General features: G+C 33.3%; 2 protein-coding genes across 12 annotated transcripts in view; one reads left to right on the forward strand and one right to left on the reverse strand.

Annotated features, from left to right (window-relative positions):
- LOC142984127 (neural/ectodermal development factor IMP-L2-like) overlaps positions 1–12,009 on the reverse strand; it is a 153,791-nt gene that overhangs the window by 107,985 nt on the left and 33,797 nt on the right. The window lies entirely within an intron of this gene.
- Positions 1–12,009, forward strand: part of LOC142984126 (neural/ectodermal development factor IMP-L2-like) — a 128,282-nt gene that overhangs the window by 104,232 nt on the left and 12,041 nt on the right. The gene's annotated exons all lie outside the window — the stretch shown is intronic.

The following is a 12,009-nucleotide window of genomic DNA, read 5'->3' on the forward strand; positions in this document are numbered from 1 at the left end:
AATAAAATAAAATAAAATAAAATAAAATAAAATAAAATAAAATAAAATAAAATAAAATAAAATAAAATAAAATAAAATAAAATAAAATAAAATAAAATAAAATAAAATAAAATAAAATAAAATAAAATAAAATAAAATAAAATAAAATAAAATAAAATAAAATAAAATAAAATAAAAGATTTTCAAACTATTTTAATATTCAACGACTGACCCCTAAAAGTACGAGTAAAATGCTGGTGTGCGACCAAAACAGTTATATTGAAGCACTCCTATGCCACAACTGCAAAACCTTGAGGTCTACAACAGCAAACACTAGAGCCTTTGTACAGCTTAAGGCGCTAGAGCAGATGTAACCAACTCTGAGAGCTGCTTGATCGAGACGCCATTATAGCATTTGGTAAACATATTTTTTGAGGTTATTACGATCTTTTGAAGATCATATAAATCTAAAATCATTTTTTATTACCTATAACCCTAATTAAATTATCTGTAACCCTCAAAGTCTTATTTATGTTCAAAATACAATTTCCAAATCCACATATCTATATAATTTTTGCACTTAAAACTGAATATTTTGAGAGCGCATGAAAATATTGACGATAATATACATATATATTGACAGCAAACTGGAACTCGCACTTTCATATCACGTACACAAAGAAATAAAAGCGATAGACTACTTGTTATTTTAATAATCCAATCCGTAAAAATAAAATGTCTCCTCATTTGTCACTGATGATTCATTTTAAAAAAATATATTTAGTTTACACCATAATAAACCGACTATATTACTAATTTAGAGCGTTAGCATTTATAACCGTTACACAGTAGCGCTAAAATAAGGTAAAGGTGGTATAATCGCGCTGCAAGAGCTTTTTCGAACGCTCGTGGCGCTAACCACCTCTGTACAACAGCTGGTAAGCGCCACGAAGCTGCGAAAAAGCTCTTGTAGCGCGATTATACCACCTTCATCTTATTTTAGCGCTCCTGTATTACTACTATACTACGTACTATTATAATTACTATTTACGACCACTGTAGATCCAATGTCGAGCTATAAGCTGGACAGTATGGGCCTATTTGACGCTACAAGAGATCTGTAGCCGCTTATAGAACCACTATACTTCTTACTAAGGAGCCTAAGGCGTTATAAAAATCCTTTAACCGGCCATTGTGCAGCTTGTTATAGCGCTTGTGTGCTAGTTGGGAGGTTTTGAAAATATGAAGATGTAAAGCGATTTATGGAGCTGACTGTACATACATAAGTACTCACATAAGTTATGTAAGTGATCTCATGGACACAAACTGGACCATATTACCGATATTTTTAGATACTGAAAAATTCATGAGACGACTGAAAAAATAGGTTTTCCCCTCTTAACAATGAATGTGGGGCGATTTTGTTAATACGAATATGAAATAAGCCTATTTCGCAAATTATTTCAAAACTACATATTCGTATATTTGTCTGAAAACCGTTGGGTAAGGAGTATCGTAACTTCTTAGTAGACTCGCCCCATACTACATGGGACTTACTTTGTTATTGGCGAATCATGGGTGTATTTTATTCACCTTCGGGTATATCGCGAAAGTTATAAAAAGGTTCATCTTATCGGAGACTCGTCTACAATGCTTCCTTGCTTTGATTTTGATTAATAATTGTCAGGTCTTAGACCTTAGCCATATATTTATTCGGGCATAGCTTTATGACACTCAGCATTACGTATTTTCCAGGTTATCAATTAGTTTTAAAAATTTTAGTGGCAAGACTTGTAGTCAGTCTTGGATAACCCATCCGATAGATAGATATCAAATTAATTAAAAGAACTATCATAATTCCCACACATATCTTAAAGAATTTACGCCCGGTTGCCTCCACCGCGAGCGGAACGGGACCATTAAAGACTTAATAAATAAATAAATAAATGAATATTATTGGACAACTCACACACGGTCATTTGATTCCAAACTAAGCAGAGCTTGTACTATGGTAACCAAATAACTGATAAACATACTTATATACTTCTAAATACATGCTTATATAGATACATTAACATCCAGTACATTAACTTCGTTAAACTCGCCAGCGCAAACTGCATATTGTTCGTTCCGCTTCTGGTGAAAACCGGGCCTAAAACCGAGGGGTGATGCGGGAATGACGTTTGCCATTTTGAAGCAAAGTGTTTTTTCCTTATGTTTTGTGATTTTTCTATGACATTCATTCAAAACTCGTGTAGAATAAAGTAGTTCATGAAACTGAAGGTTTAGCATTGAGTCATTCAGTTATCTGTTTTATATTTGACCGTAGTTTTATTTGAATGTCGCCTTACAGGCTGGTTTAACATAATTTCAGTGTCATACAAAGATTCTTAGAAATGTGAGTTATCCGTATTTTACAATTTAAAAATCACCTTTGAATATAATCACTGAAGGTTTATTAAAATCAATTTTCTAATAACCTTTTTTAAGTACATCAAAAGTAACTATGTTGTGGAGGTCTGATAGGCAGTCGCTCCATGTAAAATATTGTTACTCAGCTGTATCCGATGAGACTGGAAGCCGACTCGAACATAGTTGGAAGAAAGGCTAGGTTGACATTGAATAGCAAAGGCTTAATCTTTCTATTATTTTTTTTATTATTGCCACCAAGCGAAAATCTATTCAACTGCAATTAAGACCCCAAAAGATTGTATTGTTTAAATCAATTCAATCAATCAAATAATTTATTCCGATCCGAGCCGTACAGTGTCCGCATGTTGCTAATACCTTCAAACTTTAAAGTAAGATTTCTTAAAAAACTCTTTCAATTTTCTCGTCCAAACCTCACATTATTACAGTTTTCCATTCATCACGTTTTTCCCAAAAAAACATGTTACTAGTCATAACACATAAAAAATCTAGCTCAATTTAGGTATTTTTTGTCTCTTTCCCTCACATAACGTGACTTTCACGACACGTGAGAGTAACTGCTACCAAAAACACGTGATCTCACGTGATTTAACATGATTTACAATGATTTTACTTTCAACGTAAATGCGGGTAGTTGAATAATTTGAAGCATTACATCATAAATTAAACATTGTATTACAAGATGTACTTTCGTAAAAAAGTTTTCAATAAATAATGAAATGGTAATTTTACTTTTTTGTAGTTATTTTGACGGCGAAAAAAGTGAACTGAAAAAAGTGGGTACTTGTAGAAACTGCGCAGCTAAAACAGTTTTTATGCTGCGCAGTTTTTACATCGTTTAGGGATTCATTTTCACATATTATTATGATATTATTGGTTCTCATAGTTTATTGTACTTTATCACTTTTCGCTAAGATACTTTTAGTTAATTTTTAAACATAAAGTAGTTTACCATATGAGTATATTTATCTCTCAATTAAAAATTTCATGTGTGTTCATATAAAGTTTTCCGTGTCTGAGTGACTGACGGACAGACAGACAAACAACCCACAGCCGAAACTACTGAAAGCAAGAAGCTGAAATTAGGAATTTATTATTATTATTTGGCATGATTTTTCTAAATTTACCCCGAAGGGAATGACATTCCATGCGAGTAAAGCCGCGAGAGTAAAGCTATTTTGCAAAAAACATAGGTAACTATCGGAACGATAAAAAAAGCTATATATGCTTGAAAAAATGTGCTTGCTCCATTCCCAATATTCTTTTACAAAATAAAAAGCCCAATCATCCATTATTCAAAGAAATATTAAAATTTATTTATTTTTCATAGAAATTCATAAAAATGGTACCATTTGACGTCACCTTACGTTACTAGTATTCGCAGTTGCCGACAGAGGTCAGAAACCGACACCAATTCATTATAACATAAATAAATTCAATGGTTTCTATACTGCAGAAATTATATTCAAATATTTACATATTGTGGACTATATTTTCCTGATTTTCCTGAAATATGTACTGAAAAACTGAATCTGAAATAATATCGATTACAATTGTTAAAGTCTTGCCAAATAATTTGTACTAACATTAAATATAAAACAAAGTCTGTATGTCTGTTTGTGATAAACTCAAAAAATACTGAACGCATTTGCATACGCTTTTCGTTTATAAATAGATCAATTTAAAGTAGATTTGTGTACAAATATATAAACGTACATAGATTTATGTTTAATATCATAGCATTCATAGCAACAGTCGAAAACAGCAGTCTATTTAAAATATACTTTTTATTTACTGCTGAAATCATTTATAAGTTAATCGTAGATAGTGATTATACTTCGATAAATCTCATAAACAATTCTGACTTTTCCAGTCAATTTAAACGACAATGTCAAGGTTAATAAGATACTAATTTGAAATTCTAGATATAAATTACAAAATTATACACCTAAATGTTACTATGGCGATAAAAAGTAACAAAAAGTTTTCTGAATTCAGAAATATTCATGACTACTTTTTGTCGCCAACAAAAAAATCCCCAAATAACTCACAAACAGTTTTTTTTTTATCTAGCCTATTTCTGTGTCCCACTGCTGAGCAAAGGCCTCTCCCCTAGACTTCCAGTCCCCTCGGTCGCTTGCTGCTTCCGGCCAATCTTCCAGGAACGCGTCTATGTCGTCCCGCCATCTCCGTTTGGGCCTTCTCCATTGCCGCCGACCATCTTGTGGCACCCACTTCGTGGCTATATTAGCCCATCTCTCACTCACAAACAGTTATAAATAACCAAAAAAAAAAATTGCGCCTAGCGGAAAATTTTGGAACTAACACGAATCGACAAAAAATAATTGAAATAAAATCGAGCCTATTATTTCCAATTTTAACAAACTCAATATTTTCTCTAAAGTACTATAAACATTACTTTTAAATCTATCGAAATAATTGCCAAACAAAGCGCGCCAAAATGCCATGAGTCGAACACGTTTTCAAAAAAAGAATGTCATGTGATCAACTCTTTCAAATATTTTTTTTAACACTTAAAAAAATAATGTTAATAGTCTATGATTATTGTAATTGATTCCAGCCAGTTTCCGGCGCGGGTGCTTTTACTTGTAAAAAAAGTTTTTATTGTAAATTCAGTAACACGAAAGTTAACATAACTGAATGTGTAATGGTTAGTTTACTTGAATTTAATGAAAAAACATGATCATGAAAGGATTTCTTATGACTTTGAATAGTGATTTCTTAGTATGCTACAAATATGAGTAGGCACAGAGGTTAATATACTTATATATAATATTATTGAATACAAAAAATTGCGACACATAAAATACTAATCCTGTTATTGTAACTGTTGGTAACTGAGCCACGAGCTCCTTTACCATTAAAAACTTCGTGTATCGGGTAGTGTAACTTAGAAAAGCTCAGCCCGATGAGCTAGATCCAGTTGGGGCAAAATAGTGGCAGTTGTCTCGTCACGAGACAACTCAACGACACTAGTGCGATATACCATATTCACTCCCACCTTTTTTTGTGTTCTTTTTTTCGTCAGGGAAACCAATCGTGGTCGTTGTAAAAGGTCGGCTAGGTCCCCGCCGCACTGGGACTGCGCAAATGGGGTAGGTGGTCCGCCGTAGAGCCCATTTAAAACCTGACGAGTGTCCAACCGCTTCCGCAAAGACGTGCGCCGGGATAACCGCAATAAGCTAGTACCGCAAGACGCACGCCATGAGTGGCTCGCCCCCTGTAGGGGGGCCCTACCTTGGGTGATGCCGCCTGGGTGGATAGTGACGGCATCAAACACCATCTCCTACCTAGATGACAAAGGCAGGACACGATCTACTTAATTTGAATGTTGAAGCTAATTTTCAGCTCATTTGCACCGCTCCCCTTCAAACAGACGTCTTTAGCCACAAACTCTGCATTTTAATATGTGTTTGACGAATGTTTTTATTTAAATAAGACTATTTTTGACCTTTTTAACTCATTTCAGAATATTTCAGCAAGCTTATTGCCCATTTTGTTTGTATCTGAAGTTTTAAATACGTGGGGAGTTCTATATCAGTTATTTACTGTTCAGATAAACTTAATTTATTTATATGAAATGCACATAATAACAGATTTTAATATGGAAAAAACAGTAGAAGAAACAAAGTTTTAATAAATTCATCTATATTTTTATCATGATTGATACGCCACACACACATATAAAAAAAACATTGCCATCGATAAAGTCGTTCCTGTATTTTTGTAAGACTAACGGTCAAATTAACTTTTGTTAAACTACGCCCAAAATATATCCCCGGTTTTCAACTATCTTCAACTTAATTTCATCAAAATTGTTTCTAGGTTTGAGTCAAAAAGGTATAGGTAAATAAATAGTTCTTAAGTACTACTATGACTAAATCTACATTGTCCCAATTCACATAAAACCGTAATTTTTAACCAAAACCCGAAAAAACAGGGCAACAGAATTTAAAAACCGCGAATTAAAATCCATTCTGTACCAAATACATGCCACAGAGTATAAGCATGTTAAAAAACGTGCGACCATTGTCTATGGTTGCACAACTCCTGAAACGGGAAGGTTCCATGGCTTACGACCTCGACAACTTTGAAACGGATGTGAGAAAATTTACATGAAAATGGTTCCTCACAAAGTTGCATTCAGATTTTCATATCATGATATCCTTTTGGCCTGTTTTGTATTTCGTGTTCGTTCCAGATTGTTCTGTGAAGGTTTCCGGTATATGTAGGTAGTGAAATGAATGGCGTTTGGAAATCTATTTGTAATTTAGAATTAAAATAAGGGATTTGGAAAATTTTGTCATTTGATATTATTTTGAACTAGGTAATTAACGCTTTTCTTGGTGACTGGCAAAGTTAATCACTATATTGTATTAAAATAATACATCTTTAGATTTTTGTAATAAATGAACTTCATTTGAGTAAAAGTACTACATAATAAAGTGCTTTTTAGTATCCTCAATTTTTTTTTCTAGCTTTGGATGATACTCAACTCAAATATTGTGTAAATTTAAGGACAAATCTAATACGAACCTAGCAAATACTGCTTTTGACGACATTCCAATTCATTTTCAATCAGTCACAAGTCATAATTTTTTTACAAATCTAGTATCAAAAACAATTTTAGATCTAAAACATACTCTAAACCAAGCTTAAATCTTTCTGAAAGAAACCCAGTCAGTTATTCGACCCAAATAACAAAAGTATTGCAAACCCTGAACTATGGAGGCATGACGCAAAACGTGTGGACTGTTGCGCAACAACACAAAGCGGGACTGATCTTTGACACTTACACCATACACTAAACTGAAAATATATATTAGGTCTGGGAAAAGTCTTTTCGCATTATAGTATGTATGAACTTGTTATAAAATCTCTTTGGCTTCAAGAATCACAAATGAGTACACGGTTCATTAGGTTTCTTTCAGTGAGCTCGTGAGATACCCAAATATTAAGCTTTTTTGTGTAGAGAAAAGTGTGTGATACAATACCAAACAATCCGTAGAGAACGGTTGATGAAGACGTTACAACAACTTCCATACCTTCCATCCACTCCTAGCCTAAATCTCTCGTATAAATCGTTTTCCGTCCCCACATCTACAGGCTTTATTCAAACACAAAGTTACCTGGCAAATCGCACAACCATGTCTGAAAACGTGAAGACAATCCACTCTTGCGCAACGAAAAAACTATCAGATTTTCCTACACGCTTCCTATGACCTCTAGTAAAATAAACGTGCTTTGTGAGACGGAATTCGCCAAGTCACATGTGTTGAAATGGAACATAAACGGTAAATTATAATTGTTTATTCTGGAACAGTAAAAAAAAACGTGATAGATATTTTTTGCGAGTTTTTCCGCGAGTAATAAACTAGGTTCTTATGGAACAACGAGAAAAGTAAAGTATACGATTGAAATCGAGAAAATTTTGCTGATATTTTTTTAAAGAAATCTCGAAGAGTTTTCGTTCCAACCACGATAATTTATTTTCCGCCTGCAACAGTGTCTTGCCGTGCAAAGACCTTTCCCAAAGTAATTTATTTTCTTAAATAACAGAACATTTTTAATATTCAATGCATTCACTGAGTGACCATTGACAGTCTAAAATGAAATATAATCTGAAGTTTTGCGCGTTTGACTTATTTATACACTAGATAGAGTACCTAGTATATAAACAAGTTAATTTAAGAAATTTACTATCCCTATAAAATTTCCCTATTTTTCATTATAGAAAAACTAAGGAAAATTCGGCACAACCGTATCTTGCAGCCGTAAACAACTAATAGATATATAAACAGCACATTAAATAGAGATACTAAACTAATTTAAAATTAAAACATCCATCTCGCACCTGGAAATTTCCTGACCGGGTTCCTCTCATACAAAATAACGCGAATTTAGATTTATATATTGAAAAAACTCCTGCGCAGTTTTGAATACGGGATCGATTAACATCTGTGCTCAGATTCCAATTGGAAATTTAAATTATGGGGCCGAGGGTAGAATGGGAACTGTAGTTTGGCAGTTGGTAGCCTGTTTAATGCTCAATGGGGTCTAATAGACCCATAATTGTAATGGGATGTTGTTTGTATCAGTTAAATAATAATTAATCGGTATTAGAAGCTTACTGTGTATTAAATACCTCCTAGAGCGAAATATATTAAAAATAATAATCACTTGCTCGAACGGAAACATCATGATGAAACCTTCAATAAAATTGTACCTAAATTTACGCATTTTTTGAAGGCATACATAGTCCCCAACCTGCATTTGGCCAGCGTGGTGGTTAGTCTTCGTTTGGAAGGAGACCCTTGCCTAGCAGTGGGACAGACATGTGTCCAAAATAATCTATTTTTAAAACGGTTTCAAACTACAGGGACCGTCTTATTACGTGCCCTCTAAAGCACGAATACGTTCAGCTCAAAAACCACTAAACGGTACCTATCCTTCAAAGATTAACTATGAGCGCCATAAAAAAATGCCTGAATAAATCACATAAATATTTTGTTCAAATAATGCGTATACCAATAATTGACTATAATCGTCATACGTATACATACTATAGTATTATTGTATGTTTGTACACATGTAGTATTGTATATAGTGACGTCACAGTTGCTTAACAATTAAATAAACGTCACGTGCTTCAAATATTTGCTTTAATTTGTCATTATTAATGAAATTGTGTAATTTTGTACTTTGATACTAACGGGATAAGGGTTTTATTATTTACTAGCTTTTACCCGCGTGGAAAGATTTCCCGGGGTAAAAAGAATCTATCATTATCATTTATCAAATTTCATTAAAATCCGTAAAGTAGTTTTTTCGTTTGGTAACGTCGTTTCCCATTTATTACAATAGGCTCGCCCCCTATTACATGGGACTGACATAGCGAATTCACGACATCGATTGGTTAGTCGACCGATTTCCGTATACCAATTTAAGCTACCACACCAATCGATCAACCGTCATGCGCCGATCGATAATATTCCGCTGTCTAAATCTTTGGGTATAACAGACGTGATATTATGTATGTATTAAGGTCAATTTGGGTAATTTTGAATCATTTTGGTAACATTGAACGTGGGAATTCGAACTAATTTCGATTATTTTTTCATATGAAATCAACACAATTATTAATTTTATTTTAGTTTTGCAAACTTTTATCAAATTCCTACGTTCAATGTTACCCAAATGATTCAAAGTTACCCAGGTTGACTGTATATATTTAGGATTTTTCAACATTCGTACAATCTTTCAGTTTTATATAAATGTAGCAAGTATGTCCGGACACCTACTGGTCTCTAATACCCGTGCGTTTCTGTAGTGTTCCGACCTCGATACGGCACATTACCATGAAACATGTAAATCACACATTCTAGAATAAGTCTGACAGATGGCCAGCACGCCAAGGACATTGTCTGCGAACCTTCAAGACAAGACTTAAGCCTCACGCTTAGGATGTTAGATGATGAGCAGTTATATAATATCAGTAGCGCGATTTTCTACAGTCGCAAGCGTTTGACTATTAAAATGTAATTCTAAATTAGTTCTAAAGGCACCCGCTAGAGGCATTAGTCAAATATTATTCAAAAATTTGTAAAAAGCTAGCTGGTTGGCTGGAGGCCCTAGACTTTTTGAAATTGTCAGAGAAAATATTCATCAAATGCTTTAACGGTGAAGGAAAACATGACGAAACCTTGCATGCTTGAGAGTTCTGTAGAGCCTCTTTAAAGCTGGAAGGAGAAAAATAAAACTGTATTTTTACTTCGGCTCTAATGGAATATGAAAATGACGCAACAATCGAAATGACAGGGAAATACTCTTTTTAGGGTTCCGTACACAAAGGGTAAAAATAGGATCTTATTACTGGGACTTCGCTGTCTGTCTGTCACCAGGCTGTATTTCATGAACCGTAATTATTTATAATTAGTATAGATCTTAGAAATAATCCGCCAACCGAATCAGAATACGTTCAGTAGTTTGTATTAATCGTACAAACAGACTTTTAGATTTTATTTTATAATATGCAGTGATTCTTTCCACATTCCACAGTTTAATTTATATAGGAATGCAATGCAAGTAAATGAATACAGTTTGTTTGCCGCGTCCAATCAGCTATGCGAATTTATTCTCTATCATTTATCGTTAAACAAATATTTTCGCGCATTAAACATGCATTCTTTGATTATTTAATAGTTTTTGATACAGCAGAGGTATGAAATTCCTGTTAATACGATGCAAATATGAAAAATGTTGACATAGACATAGACATATGTATGTTTATTGCATCATAAAAACTGTGTACATATTGTTACAATATAATAGTTTTAACAGTTACCCGTTTCGGATGTTGCAATTTTTTAGGGGTACATTTACTTATACCTACTTATTAATATCTTATTAAACTATTTATCTATTAGGTAGTGTTATAAAAGCACGTTAAGTTTTGTATTTGTACGGATTACTCCTTCACGCAAAATAAAAATAAAAACTCATGAAACTTAAGATTAGCAAAGCACACACACAGGCATATTTTTCGAAACACGTTTTTAAAGCATTATATACTTTAAAAATTAATATGAAATGAAAATATATATGTACAAAAGTCTGTCTTTTACGTTTTACGGCTGAACAATTGAAGCTATTTGCTTAAAATAGTTGAAAACGGTGGACCAAGTAGATATATGTTTTTTTAATCATCTCCTATGGGGCTGAGATACGCAAATACAGCCCGCATGATCTTGTAGTTTCTTTAAAAGTCATGATACTATGTAATTTAATACATATCACGTATTTTGACGTTTGGGTATTTCGACCACAAAGGATACATGCGTAAATCTGTGCGTGTCTACGTGCGTATAGATACGTATTCAACCAAGAACTAACGGTGTTTGTTGCGTTTAACTTTTCTACTACTGAATTAAATAGTAATTAATATAAATAATGGCGTAAAATGAATATATTTTAAATAATTATTATATTAACTGGTGCATATGACTCTACCTGTGTTTATTTTTGTACAAATGGGATCAAATTTCGCTAACTCATTTTTAAGGATACAATCTATTACCTTCTCACATTTTATCCAAATTGGTTTAACTGTTTTACAAGAGACAAAGCACACACACTATAACATTTATCATAATATTATATTATATAATTTGGTGTAAGTACACTAATTTCTAATACATTAAAACTATCGGCGCAAACGCAGCTCGAAGCACGTAGGACCAAAATGGCGGACTTCCAAAGTGACAGTTAATTATGGCGCCATAAAATATAATGACGCAGAGCATTTTAAAAGATTAACGGCTGTTTTCAATTACGAATATTAAAGGCTGACTATAGATAACTTTTATGAAAAAGAAGGAAACATGTTTTGTCAAAAAAAACGAAAATCGAACTATTGTTTTTTAATATACCTACATATGTATACCACTTATGTACAAAATGCATACAAGTCAAAAACAAAATATATGCAAATACAAACAGGACGAAGTAAATACAACTGTTTTAAAATAACGCGTAGAATCATTGGAATCGTACCTTTATACAGGCCTAGCTAGAGACTAA

This window comes from Anticarsia gemmatalis, chromosome 26, assembly GCF_050436995.1.
Source record: "Anticarsia gemmatalis isolate Benzon Research Colony breed Stoneville strain chromosome 26, ilAntGemm2 primary, whole genome shotgun sequence".
Lineage (NCBI taxonomy): Eukaryota > Metazoa > Arthropoda > Insecta > Lepidoptera > Erebidae > Anticarsia > Anticarsia gemmatalis.